This window comes from Danio aesculapii, chromosome 25 (genome assembly GCF_903798145.1).
Source record: "Danio aesculapii chromosome 25, fDanAes4.1, whole genome shotgun sequence".
In the NCBI taxonomy this organism is placed as follows: domain Eukaryota; kingdom Metazoa; phylum Chordata; class Actinopteri; order Cypriniformes; family Danionidae; genus Danio; species Danio aesculapii.
In genome coordinates this window covers 31,738,943-31,756,617 of record NC_079459.1, presented here as the reverse complement: position 1 = coordinate 31,756,617, position 17,675 = coordinate 31,738,943, and the positions used below count along the sequence as shown (strand labels likewise).

At 35.9% G+C, this 17,675-nt stretch overlaps 1 protein-coding gene across 1 annotated transcript in view; it reads left to right on the top strand.

Moving 5' to 3' along the window:
- The window catches only part of plxnb2b (plexin b2b), a 327,932-nt gene that overhangs the window by 160,178 nt on the left and 150,079 nt on the right, over positions 1 to 17,675 (top strand). The window contains exon 3 of the mRNA XM_056451371.1: positions 13,799 to 13,906. The gene's annotated coding sequence lies outside the window, so the exon portion shown is untranslated. The remainder of the gene's footprint in view (positions 1 to 13,798; positions 13,907 to 17,675) is intronic.

Here is a 17,675-nt window from a genome sequence, read left to right as displayed (position 1 = left end):
ATTTTTTACTTTATTTTGCTTATACTGGACTTTTATTTTGAAATGCGTGCGCGACAACTGTACAGTTTGACATGTGAAATTACATTTATTTATAGCAACAAATATGTCGAAGCGCGAGTACGACCCCAAATATTTAAAGTACGGATTTACACAAAAAAGGCTTGAAACCTCAGTGTGTCATATCTAGTGTTGTGCTCTCAGAGGGTCCAGAGTGATTTTGGCAGCCCTTTTGCTCGCTCTGGATAAGTACAGTAGGGCTAAACGTTACTTTAAGCTGAATACTAGTGTCTTGAAAAAGATCTAGTCAAATATTATTTACTATCGTCATAGCTAAGATTAAATCAATCAGTTATTAGAGATGAGTTATTAAAACTATTATGTTTAGAAATGTGTTGAAAAAAAAATCTTCTCTCCGTTAAACAGAAATTGGGGGAAAATATAAAGGGGGGCTAATAATTCAGCTGTATGTCTGTCTGTTTGATCGATGGATGTGTAGACGTCTTCTCTTACTCCTCAAAACGTACAATCTCTCCCGCTAGAAAAGCCGGCTGGAGTCCAAAGGCAGTGAAAACACTGGAGCGGCTCCTTCTGCCAACAAACGTGTGTCTATAAGAGGAAACACAGTGTTTGGGCTCCGTCAGCTGACGAGGGTCTCGCTGAGGACAGAGGTTCATTCAGAGTGCAGCACAGAGTGGAAGAATTAGCAGCGTTTGCTACGTCTCGTACTGCGGCTTTACTGATCTGAACACGCTGATAATGTCAAATACACTTGACTGAGATCCTCCAGCAGGAAAATCAACCAATAACTAATAAATGGCAAAAAAAATAATTAATTACTTTTAAATTATTAAGCAAGCATATGCGCATAAATAAATGATCCCTTGTGTGCTGTTGGGGATGTTGTCATTCACTCTGGGGTGATTTTGAGGCTTAATTTAGCGACAAATTTCTCTGTGTTTCATCAAATTGAGTGATTTTTGGTGACAATTCCTTTTTTGACAGATATTTTGGGAAAATGCTTTGGAATTTGTCAAACTCAATACACTCTGGCCAGATGGACCACCCATTCGTTATGTTCGGGGCTGTTTTTGCCCCATTGACTTCCATTATAATGACATTTTTGTATTGCAAAGCCATGACACCATATTATCATGCATTCTCAATTGTCGCTGGTTTATTCTGTTGGGAAGAGGTCGAACGTGTCATTTTAACTGTTGATCATCAGTTACAGTGCCAAAAAAGCATAATTTCTGGCTTTTATATGGAGTATAGTGCATGTGTGTGTAAGAGAGACCTCTGCGCACTTGATATGCCTGAGAAAATCAAAATAAGCAGCTCACCTCTCAGAACATAGTAAACATAGTAAGTATATGCATGCACACACGCTATACTCTGCTGTTATATTCCATAGAACTCCATATAAACATCAGAAACGTTTTTGCACAGGTCTATCTAAAGGGTTAGTGCTGCCAACTGATGTTCAACAGTAAAAATGACTAATCTGACCTCTTACCAAGAGGGAAAACCACCAACAATCAAAAATGCATAATTAGATTGTGTCATGGCTTGGCTATCAAAAAATGTCATTATAAGGGAAGTCGATGTGGCGAAAACGGGCCCTAACCTAATGAAAGGGAAACAAATATATAATAGGGTAAGAATGTGGTAAAATCCAAAAACATGGTGAAAATCTGTCTGCCCAAAGGTTTTTCTTTTTCTAGATTGCTTTTGAAAACACTATCGGTTGGGTTTAAGGAAGTGTGTGGGCAGGTCAATCGATGCTATTTGAAAGCATTGTTGGTATGGTTTAGGGAAATGGGTGGGCGAGTCAGTTGATGCTTTTGAAAACACTATCGGTTGGGTTTAGGGAAGTGTGTGGGCAGGTCAATCGATGCTTTTTAAAAGCATTGTTGGTATGGTTTAGGGAAATGGGTGGGCGAGTCAGTTGATGCTTTTGAAAACACTATCGGTTGGGTTTAGGGAAGTGTGTGGGCAGGTCAATCGATGCTTTTTAAAAGCATTGTTGGTATGGTTTAGGGAAATGGGTGGGCGAGTCAGTTGATGCTTTTGAAAACACTATCGGTTGGGTTTAGGGAAGTGTGTGGGCAGGTCAATTGATGCTTTTTGAAAGCATTGTTGGTATGGTTTAGGGAAATGGGTGGACGGGTCAGTTGATGCTTTTGAAAACACTATTGGCTGGGTTTAGTAAAGGAGGAGGATGGATCAGTCAATCAGTCCGTCAGTCAGTCAGTTGACAGCGGCCTCTGGTGGATTTACACGAGAATAGCAGGCACAACTGATACTCACAAGAGAAATTTGAGATCTCAAAAAGCATACACAGCGGCCTCTGGTGGACTCTGCAAACTGCAAAAAAAATCCTGTGACTTATTTTGCCCTCTCCAGAAATGTATATAGGGGTACGTTTTCAGAATGAGCCTGGGTTGCATATCTTATAACTCCTAAAATGCTGGATTCCAGACAATTTGTGTTCAAACAACATAAAGGAATCAACTTATTAGTTTTTACAAATTGATTTGAGCATAAAAAATTAGGTTGTCCCCCAAAAAACTCAAGAATTGTGTTGTTTATAAGTATAATAAGTATTTTGAATAAATAGCAAATGAGTGTAATCCACTGTATTTCTGTAGCTCTTTGGTTTCCTCTCATGTTTAAGTCTGTGATTAAGCAAACAAATGTCGAATGTCTTGTGAAATTTCATATTTTTCCTGCTTCTAAATTCTGAAACAGAATCGGTCTATGAATATTGTGTTTGGGATTTGTTTTCTTGCTCACACACAACAAAGTTTCTAAGCAGCGAGTGAGTTTCTCTGCTGCTTGTGTAACTGTGAATAACATGAACCATCTGCTGGATCTCTGTCCTGACATACGGATGAACATTTCCATAAATATACACCGAGCATGTGGCGTCTGTAGATTTGAGTTTGGTTAGTCAAGACTCTGCACTGGAACGGTATTTAACTAACTTTTCAGCTTATTTATTAGTGTGTTATTGTGTTCTTCACACTCCAGATTTGCTCCTTTGTTTAAGATCCACACATTTGATTTTGAATGGTGACAATCCATCATAGTGGCTCTATGGTTAGCAATGTCGCCTCACAGCCAGAAGGTCGCTGGTTCGAGCCTCGGCTGGATCAGTTGGCGTTTCTGTGTGGAGTTTGCATGTTCTCCCTATGTTCGCATGGGTGTTCTCCGGGTGCTCCGGTTTCCCCCACAGTCCAAACACATGTGCTATAGGTGAATTAAATAAACTTAATTGGCCGTAGTGTATGAGTGTGAATGCGAGAGTGTATGGGTGTTTCCCAGCGATAGGTTGCAGCTGGAAGGGCATCCGCTGCACAAAACATATGCTGGATAAGTTGGCAGGTCATTCCGCTGTGGCGACCCCTGATAAATAAAGGGACTTATAAATTGATTAGTAAAATTAAATGAGTAAAATGAACCTGTGGAAATTGTAATTCATATGTTTGGTGTCTCCAGAACTCGTATTAAGGCACAAAATATATGTTTTAAATTAATAGTATAAATATGTATTTACGTATTTTACATAACATCAATAAATAAACAATAATAAATGTTGATTTGATTTAATTATTATAAAACTCAATAATTTGTGTATATTTATTTCATATATTTATGTTTCATTTATTTTTAAACAGTAAATATTACATTAAATATTGATTTATTTTGGAATAATAAATGTTTTTATATGTAATGGATATTGTATTAAATGGCTACTGATTAATTAGTTTGTTTATAAGTAATTAATAAATAATAATAATTGGTGACACGGTGGCTCAGTGGTTAGCACTGTCGCCTCACAGCAAAAAGGTCGCTGGTTTGAGTCAGTTGGCATTTCTCCGGGTGCTCCGGTTTCCCCCAGTCCAAAGACATGCGCTAAAGGTGAATTGAATAAACTAAACTGACTGAAGTATATGAATGAATGAGTGTGTCTGGGTGTTAGGGTTGCAGCTGGAAGGGCATCCGCTGTGTAAAACATATGCTGGATAAATTGATGGTTCATTCTGCTGTGGCGACCCCTCGTGAATAAAGGGACTAAGCCAAAGGAAAATAAATGAGTAATAATGATAATAACAATAATAATATCTTTTTCTTCTTGCTTATTTTGTATTTTTATATAAAATCTAATTATTAAATGTCATCATTATTTTTCATCACATAAACATCATTTTAAATATTTTAATTAATTTCAATATTTTACATTTAAATTAAATGTTTATTAATGATATTAAATGTTACTAATTGTATTTATTTTTTTAATACATAAGAAAATGTAAAAATAAATAAATATAAATAAATATGGGGCGGTGCGGTGGCGCAGTGGGTAGCGCTGTCATTTCACAGCAAGAAGGTCGCTGGTTCGAGCCTCAACTGGGTCAGTTGGCATTTCTGTGTGGAGTTTGCATGATCCTCGAGACGCTGCTCGCTGCAGAGCCGCTTGAGCTCCAGCGAGGGGGAGCTTGAGTTCTCGGTCCTCCTCCTATAAGCGGTATTAATGCGTACAACCACCCCACCCCTAACCCCAACCCCCAGTGACATCACCCGTAGAAGTAGTGCAAGGAAGGAGGAGCTGGAGCTCAAGCTCCCCCTTGCTGGATTCAGCTCTGCCCAAGTGTCTCTGCAGTGAGTACCACTTGTGGGGGGTTCCTCTGGGTGCTCCGGTTTCCCACACAGTCCAAAACACATGCGCTATAGATGAATTGGGTAAACAGAATTGTCCATAATTTATGTGTGTGAATGAGAGTGTATGGGTGTTTCCCAGCGATGTATTGCAGCTGGAAGGTCATCCGCTGCATAAAACATATGGATACAACTGGATAAGTTGGTGGTTCATTCCGCTGTGGCGACCCCTGATTAATAAAGGGACTAAGCCGAAGGAAAAGGAATGAATAATAATAATAATAATAATAATAATAATAATAATAATAATTACATCTTTTTCTTCTTGCTTATTTTGTATTTTTATATAAAAAAATCTAATTATTAAATTTAAAAATACATCATTATTCTAAATATTTGAAATATTTTACATTTAAACTAAATGTTTATTAATGATATTACTAATTGTATTAGCTTTTTTCTAATTGCAGTAAGTGTTGTCTATTTTTATTATATAAGAAAATGTTCTAAATATAAATAAATATTAATTAATTAAATAAAATAAAATTAAATGTTTATTAATGATATTGAATATTACTAATTGTTTTTACATTTTTCTTATTGTAAGTATTTTCTATTTTTATATAAAATTGTTCTAAAAATAAATAAATATAAAATAAAAATAATTAAAATGTTTATTAATATTATTGAATGTTACTAATTGTATTAAAATGTTCTAAATGTAGTATTTTTTATTATATAACAAAATGTTCTATAATTAAATAATTATAAATAAATAAATAAATAAAAAATTTAATAAAAAGAAAAGAAAATATTAAAATGTTTATTAATGATATTGAATGTTGCTAATTGTATTTAAAATGTTCTAATTGTAATAAGTATTTCCTATTTTTATTAAATTAGAAAATTTTCTATAAATAAATATAAATTAATTAATTATTTAATAAAAAATTTAATTAATTAAAATGTTTATTAATAATATTGAATGTTACTAATTGTACTAAAAATGTTCTAATTGTAACAATATTTTCTATGTTTATTATATAATAAAATGTTCTCAAAATAAATACATAGAAAATAAATAGAAATAATTAAATAAAATGTAAAAATAATAATTAAAATGTAGACCCTCTATTATTTCACTCCCCAAGTAAACTGAAAAAAGTTTTACAGTTTATACTTAATAATCTAAATAATCTAAAACCAATGTACATAATTTAATTGAATATTCCTCTGTCAGTAGATTTAAGCATACAATATTAATCCACCTGCCGTTGACCAGTTTTGCCAACTGAATTTATTCGTGACAGAGTGTTTTTTCTGCCTGATAGCAGTGGGGTTTTTACAGTTGGATCTCTGCTTCTCTGACCGCTGTTTCCTCAGGTGAAGCTGAAGACAATCTGGATTTATGAGTGTTGTTTTGTTCCCTTCTGAGAGCCCAATTCTCTTTATGTTGGCAATTTGAGAGTAAAGCGAGCAGAGAAACGTCTGTCTCTCTGACAGCATCAAACCTCTGGCTTTATTCACAGCGACACAGACACGTCTCTCCATCTGGCTTACAGCAATACTACAGCTCAATCACAGCTAATATCAGCCTGATGAAAACTAATACAGCAGAGCTTTCCAGTGGGAATCATATGAATACGCCTGTTTATTGATTCCATGAGTTGTTTTGAAGGCTTTTGAGTCCATCGGCCAATGATGGGATTTGATTCACTAACAACAAGCACTTGCAATTTTTGTTTTGCACTGTTTTGTAGAGTAGCAAAAATGTGTTTAAAAGAGTCATTTGTTTGCGAATCATTTAGTCTGCACTGATGTATTGCGTTTGATTAACATAGAAGAATTGGTTTAAAAGAGTCTTTTGATCAACAGTTTATGTTCAAAAGAGCCATTTGTTTGCGAATCATTTAGTATGCACTGATGTATTGCGTTTGATTAACATAGAAGAATTGGTTCAAAAGAGTCTTTTGATTTGAAGTCATTTGAATCACAAGGGCTTCTCTATTTTACGTGTTTTAGAAAAGACAAAATATGTTCAAAAGAGTCGTTTGGGAATCATTTGGTCTGCACTGTTGAATTGCGTTTGTTTAACTTACAAGGGTTGGTTCAGAAGTCTTTTGATCAAAATATGTTCAAAAGAGTCATTTGGGAATCATTTGGTCTGCACTGTTGAATTGCGTTTGTTTAACTTACAAGGGTTGGTTCAGAAGAGTCTTTTGATCAAAATATGTTCAAAAGAGTCATTTGGGAATCATTTGGTCTGCACTGTTGAATTGCGTTTGTTTAACTTACAAGGGTTGGTTCAGAAGAGTCTTGTGATCAAAATATGTTCAAAAGAGTCATTTTTTTGGGAATCATTTAGTCTGCACTGCTGCATTGCGTTTGATTAACATAGAAGAATTGGTTCAAAAGAGTCTTATGATTAGAAGTAATTTGAATCACAAGGTGTTCTCTGTTTTACGTGTTTTAGAAAAGACAAAATACGTTTAAAAGAGTCATTTTTTGGGAATTATTTGGAGTGGATTGCTATATTATTTTTAATTAGCTAATAAGAATTTGTTCATAAGAGTCTTTTGATCAGCAGTCAATTGAATCTCAAGGTCTTCTGTGTTTGTGCTGTATGTGTTTCAGAAAAGACTAAATATGTTCAAAAGAGTCATTTGTTTGGGAATCATTTGGTCTGCACTAACATATTGCGTTTGATTAACTCGAAGAATTGGTTCATAAGAGTCTTTTGATCAGGAGTCATTTGATTCGCCAGGTCTTCTTTGTTTGTGCTGTGTTTAGCATAGGCAAAATACTGTATGTTCAAAAGAGTCATTTATTTGTGAATCATTTGGTCTGTAATGTTTTACGGTGAATCATTTGTGAATCATTTGGTCTGTACTATTTTACAGCATTTGGTTAGGTAACAAGACTTGTTCATATGAGTCTTTTGATCTGAGTCTTTTGAATCACAAGGTCTGCTTTGTTTGTGCTGTATGTGTTTCAGCAGTGATAAAATAAGTCATTTGTTTTTGAATCATTTGGACTGGATTGTTATATTTGATTCGCTAATAAGAAGTGGTTCATAAGAGTCTTTTGATAAGGAGTCATTTGAATCTCAAGATCTGATTTGTTTGTGCTGCATGTGTTTCAGCACTGACAAAAGAGTCATTTGGGAATCATTTAGTCTGCACAATTGTACTGCGTTTGGTTAAATCACACGAATTGCTTCAAAACAGTCTTTTGATCAGGAATCATTTGGTCTTACCATTGTACTGCAATGGTTAAGCAACAAGAATTGGTTCATAGGATTCTGAAAATATGTTTAAAAGAGTGATTTGTTTGGGAATCATTTGGACTAGATTGTTATACTATGTTTAGTAACCAGAATTGGTTCAAAAGAGTCTTTTGATCAGGAGTCATTTGAATCACTTGGTCTTCTCTGTTTGTGCTGATTGTCTCAGCAATGACAAAATATGTTCAAAAGAGTCATTTGTTGGGGAATCATTTGGACTGGATTGTTATACTGTGCTCAAGTAATAGGACTTGGTTCAAATAAGTCTTTTGATTAGGATTCATTTGAAACACAAGGTCTTCTCTGTGTGTGTTGTATGTGTTAAGTTTAATTAACTACCAAAAATTGGCCCAAAAGAAATGAAAGAAATGGTTTGGTCTTTCTGTTTGTGCCATATGCATTTTGATTTATATAACAATGATTGACTCAAAAGTCTTTTCTGTTTTGCTGCATGCATTTGATGATCCAACAACAATCAGTTCAATAGAGTCATTAGTTTGGGAATCATTTGGACTGTATGTGTTTGACTGTACAACAAAAACCTATTCATGACTATCATAAAAGTCAGACAGGCGACTGAGGCGAGGAAGATGTTTTTAATAAAACCCCGTTTATCTAGATGCTAATGCTCACCTGCAAACAATACGTGGGGGTCTGAGGAATCAAAACACATTATGATGTGCTATTATGTCCTCTAACATTGTTGTACCGCAGGAGTTTTCAACAGGGGGTCTTGCAATGGTACTGCAGGGGTCCTTTAATGATTAAAAAGAAATCTGATATTAAATTAACTTCGACAAATTGCTAAATATTGCATCGTGTCTGGTTCATTAAAATGTATGAATTCAAAAGAAAATCGCAGTACTTGAATATTTGATTGTTTTTCAGGTTTAACTTAAGAGTTTGAGGTTCAGATGTTTCGTAAGGATCACTCATGACCTTCAGAAATCATATTCATGTGGCTAAAAACTCCATTGTTTAGAAGAACTTTGTTTTGTTCAGTAGCAAAAATATGTTCAAAAGAGTCGTTTGTTTGGGAATCATTTGTACTGGATTGTTATACCGGCTGTTTCTCAATTCCAAGAACGCACAGAACGGACTTGTGTTCTTGTGAAGAACAGTCTTGCCAGGTCACCTCAGAAGGGTACCCAGGAAACCATGAGAACAGAGAACCTTCACTTCACGAGTTCACACTTGCAATAGTTTCAGAATAAAGCGTATTTGACGTGCTGTCCGGGGAGAGGGCTCTGAGCTCGGGGAAGACACCCCAACTCGAGTTATTCCCCTTAACAGGAAACAGAGGAATTTGGATTCAAGTGAAGTATCTAGCCCGGCCCCAGAACGCTCCCCCCGGGAATGTAATGCTTAAGAGGTGAGGTGACGGGGTGGTGGAGGGATGCTAAAGTCGTAAGATGCTGCAGGTAAGACAGCTTTGGTGTATATATAGGGGTTTGATCAAGAACTGATTGGATAATAGAATAATTGTCAATGACGTATTTGATAGTGAAACTTCTGCGCGTGCTCCTCCCGAAATTTGTTTATAAAACATCACGTGTTTTTAATGGAAAATTATTTAAACATTACAGCATTCATGCAGCGATTTATAGCTTTTTTTTCCCTTTTCAAAATATATATACTATGCTAAAAACATAAATATACATTGCACAATATAAATAAAACAGATTTTAACACAAATTTCAGCAAATAAACACCCTTATTGTGTTAATTCCTTGATTAAGATGTCCGTGGTAATGTTTATGTTCACCGTTTCATTTAGGGAAACTCCTGAGGTAAATAAGTGATATCTCTGAACTTTAATAATAAACCTATATAAAAGGCTGCGCTTCCCACCTCCAGTCGCAATGACTTCTGGGACTTCTCGAGCGAGTTCGGCGCTCAAGTCTGCATCAGTGCTTCCTCGAAAATACAAAACACATCCGGGAAAAGGTAGTCAATTGAAATCAAATCGATTTTCTTTTTTTTCCACATGTTTTTGATGCCAATCTTAAATGTCGATTTGATGTCATTTTGACATCAGGGTAGTCAGGTCACATCAAGTCAGTTCGCGTTTTTGACATCAATGTTACTGTAGATGACAATTTGATGTCTTTTGATATCAAAGTGTTCAATTAACATCAAATTGATTAGCATTGTTGATATGTTTTTGACACCAATGCTAGATGTCATGTTGATGTTGTCTTGATATTGAGGCAGTCAATTGACATCAAGTTGATCTGCAGTTTTGACATGTTTTTAACACCAATTTCAGATGTCAATTTGATGTCATTTTAATATCAAAGTCGTTGATTAACATCTAATTAATTAGCAGTTTTGATGCCAATGTTTTATGACAATTTGATGTCTTTTGATATCAAAGTGATCAATTAACATTAAATTGATTAGCATTGTTGATGTGTTTTTGACACCAATGCTAGATGTCATGTTGATGTTGTCTTGATATTGAGGCAGTCAATTGACATCAAGTTGATCTGCAGTTTTGACATGTTTTTAACACCAATTTCAGATGTCAATTTGACGTCATTTTGACATCGAGGTTCAATCAGTTCACATCAAACTGATTAGCATTTTTGACTCCAATGTTAGATGACAGATTGATGTGGTTTTGATATCAAGGTAGTCAATTAACATCAAATCGATTTGCATTTCTGACATATTTTTAATGTGTTTTTTGATGTGATAATAAGAGGTCATTCACTCATGACCTTCAGAAAGCACATTTATTCAGCAGCTGGCGTTTTGTCTTCTAAAAGCCGGATTTTTTTAAGTTTTGAAGGATTTTGTCCATCAAGTCTGAAGCGCAGCTGAAAGAAGACATCCAGCAAAAAGACGCCTTTAGTCTTTCTGTCGTTCTGTCACTCTCTCACCGTCACCCACATTCTCTGCTATGAAACCGTTGTCTCTGCGATGAGAAATGTCTGCGTGTTGCCGTCTGCTGTACCTCCAGATGGAAAGCATTCGTGAGTCGTGTCCTCGGAGCCCTGGAGATTCGGGGATGTGTGTGTGTGTGTGTGTGTGTGTGTGTGTGTGTGTGTGTGTGTGTGTGTGTGTGTGTGTGTGTGTGTGTGCGTGCGTTGAAGGAAGGAGGAGGGGGAAAAAGAAATGGCTTTCATTTCTTTTGTCTTCAAATTAAATTCTCCTGACTTTTCGCTCGTCTCTGACACTTTGATTAATTCCAGCATGTTGTCTCTTTACATTAGGGTGCGAGCGGACCGGACCCGGGCTAAGCAAACCAATCTCGTCTTGTTGCCATGGGAGCGTTTTCCTCACGCCGCTGCTATCTGGAGCTTTGGCCTGCCACCAGATTCAGTGCATACCAACTTCCTGTTCCTTCAGTCTGGGCTGTGAAAGAGTCTCAGATGGAGACTCAGATTCTGCTTATAGTTGATGTATATATAGTGTGTTGTTATAGTTCTCATTAAACAGGGAGAAACATATAATTGACACTTTAAGAGAGTAATGGCATCTGTGAGTCATTTGGTCTTCTCTGTTTGTTTTTTTGTTTTAGCAACAACAAAATATGTTCAAAAGAGTCATTTGTTTAGGAATCATTTGGATTGGGATTGATATACTGTGCTTAACTAACAAGAATTGGTTCAAAAGAGTCTTTTGATCAGGAGTCAATTGAATCACTTGGTCTCCTCTGTTTGTGCTGTTTGTTTCAGCAATGACAAAATATGTTCAAAAGAGTCATTTGTTTGGGAATCATTTGTTCTGGATTGTTAAACTGTGCTTGATTAAGTAACAAGAATTGGTTCAAAAGAGTTTTGATCAGTATGATTGACATACATTATATAGTGTGTTTTAAAAGTTCTCATTTAACCGGGGGAAACGTATCTGTGAATCATTTTAGGGTCTTCATACAATACCTCATAAAAGTCATTTGTTCAGGAAGCAGTGTAATTTGTTTCAAATCACTAAAGAGAACCGGTTCATAAAAGTTATTTGCTTGTGAATCATTTTGTTACACTTGTTGCGTTGTGTGTTTTTAATTCACTGAAAAGAAAGTTCATATGAGTCATTTGTTTGGTAATGTTTTTGATGAGACTCATTTGATTGGGAATCATTTGGTCTGCACTGTTGTTTGATTTACTATAAAGTTATATTCAATCCAATATGAGCCAGAGTAAGAAAGATAAAATTAGGGTGATAGGATAGTATTTTCTTGACCTGGTTAAAATCCTGCCAGCTACATTTTGCACTAGCTGAAGTTTATTAATAGCGGATGCATTACAACCACCAAAAAGAGTGTGATTACAGTAATCCAATCTAGAGGTCATAAAAGCATGAACTACCTTTTCTGCATCAGAGATAAATAACATGTTTCTTAGTTTAGGCATATTTCTGAGATGAAAGTTGTATATTGTGAATGGCAAAGGGCCTAAAATTGATCCTTGAGGCACTCCATATTCACTGGCCTGACTTTTGAAACTAGTAACGAATAAAGAAACTGGGTTATATGAATCATTTCTTTGTGAATCACCTGATTACACATTTACTATAAAGAACCAGTTCAAAAGAGTATTTTGTTTGGGAATCATTGGGTCTACCAACAAGAACCTGGATGTGAGTTGTTTGTTTGGGAATCATTGGTCTAAACTGGTTGCATTGTATGTTTATGATTCACTCATAATAACTGGTTCAGAAGAGTCATTTGTTTGGGAATCATTTGGATGAACTGTTCTTTAACAGTTTGAATTACATAGAAATTGGGAATCCATTTGGTCTGCACTGTTGTTTGATTTACTATAAAGTTATACTCGATTCAATATGAGCCAGTGTAAGAAAGATAAAATTAGGGTGATATGGTAATATTTTCTTGACCTGTTAAGAACCCTGGCAGCTGCATTTTGCACTCACTGAAGTTTAGTAATATTTAATGCATTATAACCAGCAAAAATGCATTACAGTAATCCAGTCTAGAGGTCATAAAAGCATGACAGATAACATGTTTCTTAGCTTAGCCATATTTCTGAGATAAAAGTTTGTAAATTGTGAATAGCAAAGGACCTAAATCGGATCCTTGAGGCACTCCATATTCACTGGCCTAGTCGTTGTTTGGGAATCATTGGTTTAAACTAGTTGCATTGTATGTTTCTGATTCACTCTTAAGAACTGGCTCAGAAGAGTCATTTGTTTGGGAATCATTTGGATGAACTGTTTTATAGTAGTTTGAATCACATAGAAATACGTGTTCTTAAGATTCATTTGTTTGTTGTTAGCTTGTTGCTGTGCATGTTTTTAAATCACTTTAAGGAACTGGCTTATAAATGTCATTTGATTGGGAATCATTTGGTCTGCACTGTTGTTTGATTTATCATAAAGTTATATTCAATTCACCATGAGCCAGTGTAAGGAAGATAAAACTAGGGTGAAATGATTGTATTGACCTGGTAAGAACCCTGGCTGCTGCATTTTGCACTCAATGAAGTTTATTAATAGCGAATGCATTACAACCAGTGAAAAGAGCATTACAGTAATCCAGTCTAGAGGTCATAAAAGCATGAACCAGCTTTCTGCATCTGAGATAGATAGCATGTTTCTTAGCTTAGCCATATTTCTATGATAAAAAAGTATATTGTGAAGATTATCAAAGGGCCTAAAACTAATCCCAGAGGCACTCCATATTCACTGTATATTTGATAGTCACACCATACCATTTTTTATTTGATTGACTCAAAAGGACAAGTTCTTATGATGTTTTCATGTAAAAAGTGCCAGCGTGTTCATGAAACATATATAAATTATCAACGTTTCAATAAAATAACCATGATCAATGACCTGTCTGTTGCTGCGTATGCCTAATATACTTGACTTTTCTGTCTTTTTGAACAACAGATATCCAGAGAACAGGACCAGAAGGGAACACAAGCTGGACTCCATCTGATCTGTATATTAATGCGCCAAGTTCCTTCAACCCTTCACAACACCACAAACAGCCTGCAGGTAAACTCTCAACTTTTAAATGATCCAAATAACTTCCCCTGTCTCTCTCTCCCATCATCTATTCTGTGATTGGTTCTTACTGTCAAAAGGGCGGGGCAACCTGTCAATCACATGATATCCACCAAACCACAACACTCCAAGCACTTTCTAACAAACACAATCAAGTCTTTTTTTCTCATTTGGGAAACTATTACACTCAGATATAGTCAAAATTATTATTTCTTCTGTGAAAATTTTTATTCATTTTCAAAAAAAATCCCAGTGAAGGAATTTTTCGGAGTATTTCCTATAACAGGGTGTCCGCAGGGTCTTAAAAAGGATTAAAAGTTGTCGGCACAATAGCCTAGTGGTTAGCACGTCAACATATGGTGCAGTAGCACGTCAGGGTGTCCCGAGTTTGAATCCCAGCTTGAGGACATTTCCCTACCCCCTCTCTCTCTCCAACTTCGCATTCTGTCTAAATACTGTCCTATCTAATAAAGGCAAAAAGGCCAAAAATCTTTAAAAAAAAAAAGTATTAAAAGTTGATCAATCGATGTAGAGAAATTTAAGGCCCTTAAAAAGTCTTAAACGCTATTTTGCAAGGTATTCAATTTGATATAATGTTTGATTATGCAATGTATGTATGCTAAAGTTTGCCTGAAAATCTGTAAATATATCAGGATGCTGTGTAGTTTATGAAATCGCTAAAATCCTGCTAGATTTGACATCATGCTGCTTTGTTTACTGCAACATGACTGAGGCCTCTCTCGCAAATCTCGAAATCAAAATGTCCACTGTTGATTATAATTCACTTTTGTTTCCAATAGCGTTTTTAAAACTTTTAATGTAGGAAGTCCTCTGCTATGGAGAGGCTATTTTTTATTTAATTTTCAGGCACGCTCATATAAAAGGAATATTCAACTCGTTTAGTCTTGCCTTCATTCCTTTTTGTTTTCAGTCGTGACTTAAAGCACGAGTCTTCAAACTAATAATTTTTTTTCAACACGTTTTTAAATGTAATAGTTTAACTAATTTCTAATAACCACTTTTTTTTCTTTCCTATGGTGACAGTCAGTGCATAATATTTTACTAGTTATTTTGCAAGATAGTTGTATTCATATGTTTTAGTTTTGGATTAGTTTCTTACATTAATATTTAGTAAATATACTGTAAGTGAAAATCTCACCAGTGTTTCCAGTTGAAACCTAAAGTGGTTATAAGGTCTAAAGATGCATGGAAAGTGTCGGTCTTAGAAGGTATTGAATTTCACTCTCTGATTCCTGTATATATACGCTGTATAATATTATTTTCGTCTAGAGAAAGTCTTATTTCTTGTAGTGTGCTTAAAAACCTATTAAATTCAGTTTATTTTCTTTAAACAATTTTAAGCTCAATGTTATTAAGAAATATATATTTTTTCTGATTGTCTACAGTATAAAGCGCTGTTATCCAATCCAATAACTTGCCTAATTACCCTAACTTGCTTTGCTAATCTTATTAAGTCTTCAATTTCTACTTTAAAGGGGAGCTATTATGCAAAAATCACTTTTATAAGGGGTTTAAACACAGTTGTGTGGCAAGGGTGTGTCAATATAACCAGCTTCTAATGGTAAAAATTAATTAATTGTTTATTATCACACTTGATAAAAACAGTCTGCAGAAACACTGTGATTGACATACTCCCGTTGTACGTGTCATCAGCAGGGGAAAGCCCCTCCCACAAGTGACCATCTCTCCCTTATTAGCATAAAACGTTAGTCTTGTTTTTGAATCTGCCACTATGCTGACACACAGGCATTTGTAGCTCCGCCCTCTTTTGAAAAATCTCATTTGAATTTAAAGCGACAGTCATCAAAATGGCACAATTAGAACTAAAGCCTAAAATAGGCTTCAAAGAGTTATAAAAGATTATTTGTGGGTTATTTTGAGCTGAAACTTCACACACACACACACACACACACACACACACACACGCACACACACACACACACACACACACACTCTCTCTCTAGAGACATCAGAGACTTATTTTACATCGTAAAAAGGGGCATAATAGGTCCTTTTTAAGGTAACACTGAGTATCTTGCATAATAACTAGTAAAACATTAAGCACATTATGACAAAAGAAATGAGTTATTAGAAACTAATTATATTAAAGCTATAATGTTTAAAAAGGTGCCAATAGGCAACTCTTGGGAAATATTTGTAAAAGAATTAAAGTTTCACAGCAGGGCTAATAATTTTGACTTCCACTGTACATCACGAGGACGAAGAAAAGCCGATGGCAGCTTCAGCTCACAGTGTTTTAGCTCTGCTCAGCCTCAGGTGGCTTATTGCTTTATTGTGGACCATCTGGCTTGTGTCCCCGTGATGCCGGCGTTGTATCGGAGATGCCCATCGACGTGCCCCTTTTAATCAGCGCACCTGTCCAAACAGATGTCCACGGGGATTTAGTTTATTGATCGCGTGTGCCGCTCGACCGCCTCGCCGGGGTCACAGGATGAACTCCCGGGGTCTCCCGGAGGAAATGAGGAACAGTTTGTGTTGTTTTTAATATCTGATAATCTTGGATTTGGGTTGTAGATTCAGGTTAGGCTGCTGCAGCTGTTTTCCAGGTAGAGTCCCGAAGCCTTGAGCGCAGCTTTGACGAAATACTCGAGATGTCTTGCGAGGTTTTCTCTGTGTTCTGGGGCTCAAGGTGATGCACCTGTCTGGACCGACTTTCTTTCTGTCAGGCCTTCAAGAAAAAAGCTTGTTTGTCTGGAGGTTGGATTGAAGATTGGCACACAGTTTTGCATTTGATTTGAAGATTACAGAGCATTTTCACATCCCAATGTGGTATATATGCAAACAGACTTTTAGTTTTCAGTCAGCCAGCTCAATCGATTCCAGTGAACTGTCGCTCCATTACAAAATCGCCACGTTTTAAAGGGTCATGAAACCCCAAAACCCATTTTTTGAGATGTTGACAGTCTCACATTGCTAAACACACTATTAGGACACATATATTTCACTAAAAAGTGATTTCGAGCTAATTCGTTTCTCTAGTTTGAAAAGAAATTTTGAAGCAACGTCACGGCACTTAGATCCTTGTGTGTATTCCAGCATGTAGACTGGATATCTGTACTGTCGGGTACAATGTGACATCTTTGAGCTTTCAGCATTAATTCAAGAGAAAGACTTGGTTAAAACCAATCAGCGCGATAGCTTGATGGCTTCGAAGACCTTTTACCTGTTACAGTGTTCAGACAGCAGAGTGACGCCACATTGTGTTGGCCAACCATAATTAAAACAAGTGGAGGAAGAAGTATTGTTTGGAGACATGTGTCGTCAGTGTTGCATTTATGAATGTGCCGCAACGAAGGTTTTGTTTTCAATTCCCCGATATGAGAGCGCAGCTGGACACATGTGTGGATTAGTGCTCTGCTAACAGAGGACAAAAATACGTTTGTAAGGAACATTTTTTACCCGAGAGCTTTTTGCATCTGGAAATAGCGAAATCTGGATTTGCTGATTGTCTTCTTTTAAAAAAGACGCTGTTCCAGTTGGTGTTGATTGTCCTGTCTCTACTAATTTGTTAAGTGTGTGATCAGTGCTCTTTGTTTGTTTATTTAGAAGCAAAGTTAGTTCGTATGGTCAGCAGTACTCTTTCAGTGTTTAAAGACAGACCTGAGTCAAAATGATTTAGTTTTTAGTCATTAAAGTTTACAGAACGTTAATATCACTACAATATTATAGACTGAAAGATCCGCTGTCAATGCTGCTCTCCGAATGTAAACATGTAAAC